The sequence below is a fragment of the Penaeus japonicus genome, unplaced genomic scaffold (assembly GCF_977035675.1).
Source record: "Penaeus japonicus unplaced genomic scaffold, GWHDUDI00000001_assembly GWHDUDI00000028, whole genome shotgun sequence".
NCBI lineage: Eukaryota > Metazoa > Arthropoda > Malacostraca > Decapoda > Penaeidae > Penaeus > Penaeus japonicus.
This window is the reverse complement of record NW_028234430.1, coordinates 18,839,057-18,844,520: the sequence shown is the minus strand read 5'-3', so window position 1 is coordinate 18,844,520 and position 5,464 is coordinate 18,839,057. Positions and strand designations below refer to the sequence as shown.

General features: G+C 36.5%; 1 pseudogene; it reads left to right on the top strand.

Annotated features, from left to right (window-relative positions):
* The first annotated feature begins 654 nt into the window (after window positions 1-654).
* LOC147468517 (uncharacterized) lies at window positions 655-3,116 on the top strand (annotated as a pseudogene).
* The last annotated feature ends 2,348 nt before the right edge of the window (window positions 3,117-5,464 follow it).

Below are 5,464 nucleotides of genomic sequence, written 5' to 3'. Positions count from 1 at the left end.
TAATGAATGTAACCCGTGTAAATATCTTACCTTACAGGCCATAAAGTAATGGAATCACAGAACGGCTAAACAGTTCCATCCTCTCCTTCATGAGGTCATTAATTGACAGTACATCTGATAATTGGGACGAGACTATTCTCACAATTCAGTCCGCCATTAACAGTACCTTCCATTCATTATTAGGAGATAGACCCCATTTTCTCTTGTATGGAATGGATAAGAGGTTACCATATGACCTTTTTCAAACAGCACACAAGCCTGAATACTCTGACAACTATGCGGAATATTTATTAAACAGGAATAGAATTGCTTTCCGCAAGGCTAAAGAATATCTTACGAAATCTAGAGACCAGATTCTCTCCTACCAACATAAAATTGCTCGTCACAAATCTATCGGTATTGGCACTCTAGTATTTCGCAAGATTCATGCTAATGATTCCATGCGTCCAAAGCTCGCTCCCTGCTTTGATGGTCCCTATAGGGTAACCGTAAATGTTTAAGTACTAACTCTGAAACTTGGTTCCATTTTGACGTGTTAAAAAGAGCCAGTGACTATTATTCTCCTGCGGTTGAGGCTAACTAATCACAAAACTCTACGGTAATACACCGCATTCTTTACTTCACCTGTAACTTCACTAATTTCATATCCTCTATTTCAGATGCTCGTACAGATGCTACTGGCACTGGTGTCGCCCTTACTCGTTAATTCAGTAGGCCTACCCGAGAGGTTACGCGCCGTGCCCGGTGCATTAGTTGAGGATCTAGGCTTAGTGTTCCCTGTAACAGATCACATTGAAGCTAAAGTGTCCCTTCGACCCCTGTCTGACATTTCCAGCTTAGCCGTGCACCACCTTGAAGAGATAACAAAACTACGAAATCAGAAAGCTCATGACAATTTATCACATAAGCAATTCGCCCTCCTCGAGTCTGCCCTCAACTCCACGGTGGCAACATTGCAACGCTTCGTTGTTCACAAACATCGATCTCGCCGCGGGCTGATCATGTCGTGGGTAAAATTGCTCATTCACCTTTCGGCGTAATAGATGAGGATAATTTTACGTCTCGATTTTCAGAATATAAGTCTACCTTATCTAAAATAACTAAACGCTTCGACGCTTCCATTCATCATGCAGTTAACGTTATCTCCGATAATATTCATGATCTAAAGTTTGCTTTTAATAACATTTCTCATACCTTCAATAAACTTTCAGCTACAATTAGTAATGCAAATCATTTCAGAGCTCGCTTTCAATGTTCAATCTTATCAAATAACAGTGAACAAAGTTACAGAGCACATCAACTCCTTCGTTTCTTCTTTAATTGCAGCAGACAAAGGAGAACTTCTTCCTAACCTTCTCTCACCTCAGGACTTCCGTCCGATTCTCCAGTTTGCAACCTCTAACAATCTTCATCCCCTTTTTATCCCTCAATCAACGTATTCCTTTCTATTCATCATTTAAATCTTTCCTTACTGTATCTGTTTTGTCTGTTATCATTCCCTTAAAACACCAATCTTCCTTCAAAGCCTATCATATTCATCCTAATGGCACATTCTTTACGTTACACCTACAACATTCACTTATTCTTAAAAAACTACACGGTCAAGCCATCACAATTCCTTCAACAAACTTCCTAAAATCATGCACTCAGCCAGTCCCTCGCACCTTCGTCTGTCCCGCCCATTACCACTGGACAATGACCTCCCATCTTGCCCACGCTCACTCCTCACCAGTCATAACATCATTAGTCAGTGCGCATTTGGAAACATTCAGGAATCAACAAGACCTTTCGTCTTATCATTTGATGACGTGACTCTTCTTTACTACTACCACCCTACTAATGCCACAGTCAAGTGTGACATCAATAAACCAGATATTGTACTAAAAGGAACATATATCCTTCCAACTTCATGCGAACTCACCACTATGTCGTTATTCATTCCGGCGACCCATTCTTATGCAACTCAAATACAGGTAAATAACGATAACATCACATCCATGTTGTTAGACTTATCTGTTTTTAATATTACCATATCTAAACTCAGCATTAAACCTACATCTCCATTACAGGAATTTACTTATAGAGGCTCATTGCCTGATTTCCATGATACTTATTACTATCCAATTTATGTAACAGGAGCAGGCATGGTAATAATGGCATTGCTGTTTCTGGCATGCTATGTAGTATCTTACCGTCACGTCGAAAAGAAAAAAAAAGCGACCTTCAGCTCCAGAGATCATCCCCTTAATATTAAACAAGGTCCTTATTCTCAGGTTAATCCTTAGCTATTAATGAGATATGTCTTCTCTTAGTGTAAGTATTTTAATTCTTCCTCTCCATCCTATCTTTCCACTGCTTACCTTGCCTCTAATCCCTGTACCAATCCTCTCCCCATCTTACCATTAGCACCGCTAACCATACATACACCTGCTATGCACCGGGCAGCCGTGACTTCTTTGCAGGACCCATAATCTTCGACGATACGACCAGACCGGCTGGCAATCCAGCCTCATCAACCCTAGTGTTTTGAAGCCGTCGCCCTGAGTACCAGCGCCTTCACAACAGTGGGGGTTTCGTTGCATAACAAGGATACACTTCTCGGGTGTTGAGTTGACGCAATTGTGGTGAGAGAGAGAATCAGTAGCGCACTATTCTCTCAAATTCTCTTTTATGTAACCTGACCATACTGGCCAATCAGTTGATATTGCATTTACTGCATGTCGGGACGCCATGCATAAGCGTGGTCGAGCGGTCTGAGGATTGCAAAGAGGGTTGCAACATATGGGTTCTCTTATAGCAACAGGCATAGACGAATCACGCTCAGTCGAACTTATGCGCAGTATAGAAACAACCAACAAAACACCATTTTACAAACTCATCCCTTTCAGCTACTTCCCGAAGGACACCCTGACCGCGCCAAGACCTCACTGTCGCTCCAACACCTGCAGATCTGAGACCCTATCAGCTGCGGCCACTCCCAGGGGATTGAACAGGACCCTGAAAAAAAAAATCTTAAAATACACGTTAGAGCCATTCTGATAACGAAACGGATTACAGTTAAATGCGCAGATTTTCGTTATATTAAAGGAAAAACCAATTGCTAGAAAAAAGGTGCAAGAAAAAAAAAAGTAATATATACGATCCTGAAAAAAAAATGCTTAAAATACACGTTAGAGCCATTCTGATAACGAAACGGATTACAGTTAAATGCGCTGAATTCCTTATATTAAAGAAAAAAGCAATTGCGAGAAAAAAGGTGCAAGAAAAAAAAATGACTAATATATACGATCCTGAAAAAAAAAATGCTTAAGATACACGTGAGAGCCTTTCTGATAACAAAACGGATCACAGTTAAATGGGCTAATTTTCGTTATATTAAAGGAAAAAGCAATTGCGTGAAAAAAGGCGCAAGAAAAAAAATGACATATCTACGATCCTGAAAAAAAAATGCTTAGAATACACGTTAGAGCCATTCTGATAACGAAACAGATGACAGTTAAATGCGCTGATTTTCGTTATATTAAAGGAAAAACAATTGCGAAAAAAAAGTGCAAGAAAAAAAATGACAGTAATATATACCATCCTGAAAAAAACAAAATGCTTAGAATACACGTTAGAGCCATTCTGATAACGAAACAGATTAGTTAAATGCGCTGATTTTCGTTATATTAAAGGAAAAAGCAATTGCGAGGAAAAAGGTGCAAGAAAAAAAAATGACAGTAATATATAAGATCCTGAAAAAAAAATCTTAAAATACACGTTAGAGCCATTCTGATAACGAAACGGATTACAGTTAAATGCGCTGATTTTCGTTATATTAAAGGAAAAAGCAATTGCGAGAAAAAAGGTGCAAGAAAAAAAAAATGCCAGTAATATATACGATCCTGAAAAAAAAAAATGCTTAAAATACACGTTAGAGCCATTCTGATAACGAAACGGATTACAGTTAAATGCGCTGATTTTCGTTATATTAAAGGAAAAAGCAATTGCGAGAAAAAATGGTCCAGGAAAAAAAAAAGACAGTAATATATACGATCCCGAAAAAAAAAATGCTTAAAATGCACGTTAGAGCCATTCTGATAACGAAACGGATTACAGTTAAATGCGCTGATTTTCGTTTTATTAAAGAAAAAAAAATGCGAGAAAAAAGGTGCAAGAAAAAAAAATGACAGTAATGCTAAATCAGAACGGCTCTAACGTGTATTTTAAGCTTTTTTTTTCAGGATCGTATCGCTCTAACGTGTATTTTAAGCACTTTTTTTTTCAGGATCACATATATTACTGTCATTTTCTTTTCTTTTTCCACCTTTTTTCTCGCAAGTACTTTTTCCTTTAATATAACGAAAATCATCGCATTTAACTGTAATCCGTTTCGTAACAGAATGGCTCTAACATGTATTTTAAGCTTTTTTTTTCACCTTTTTTCTCGCAAGTACTTTTTCCTTTAATATAACGAAAATCAGCGCATTTAACTATAATCCGTTTCGTTATCAGAATGGCTCTAAAGTGTATTTAAAGCATTTTTTTTTCAGGATTGTATATATTACTGTCATTTTTTTTTTTTTTTTTTGTTATTCCACCTTTTTTCTCGTAATTGCTTTTTCCTTTAATATAACGAAAATCAGCGCATTTAACTGTAATCCGTTTCATTATCAGAATGGCTCTAACGTGTATTCTAAGCATTTTTTTTTTCAGGATCGTATATACTACTGTCACTTTTTTTTTGTCACCTTTTTTCTTGCAATTGCTTTTTCCTTTAATAGAACAAAAATCAGCGCATTTAACTGTAATCCGTTTCGTTATCAGAATGGCTCTAACGTGTATTTTAAGCATTTTTGCTTTTTTCAGGATCGTATACATTACTTTCATTTTTTTTTCTTGCACCTTTTTTCTCGCAATTGCTTTTTCCTTTAATATAAGGAAAATCAGCGCATTTAACTGTAATCTATTTCGTTATCGGAATGGCTCTAACGAAAATCAGTGCATTTAACTGTAATCCGTTTCATTATCATTATTTAAATCACTTTTGGGTATTTTCAGGATCGTAAATATTACATTTTTTTGGCACTTTTTTTCTCTCAATTGCTTTTTCCTTTGATATAATGAAAATCAGTGCATTTATCTGTAATAAATTTCATGATCAGAATGCCTCTAACATGTATTTTAATCATTTTTGGGTATTTTCAGGATCGTATATATTACTCTTTTTTTTGCACCTTTTTTCTCTTAATTGGTTTTTCCTTTAATATAACGAATATCAGCGCATCTAACTGTAATCCGTTTCATTATCAGAATGGCTCTAACGTGTATTTTAAGCATTTTTGGATATTTTAAAGATCGTATATACTACTGTCATTTGTTTTCACCTTTTTTCTCTCAATTGTTTTTTCCTTTAATATAACGAAAATCACTGCATTTAACTGTAATCCGTATTACGATATACGATCCTGAAAAAAATGCTTAA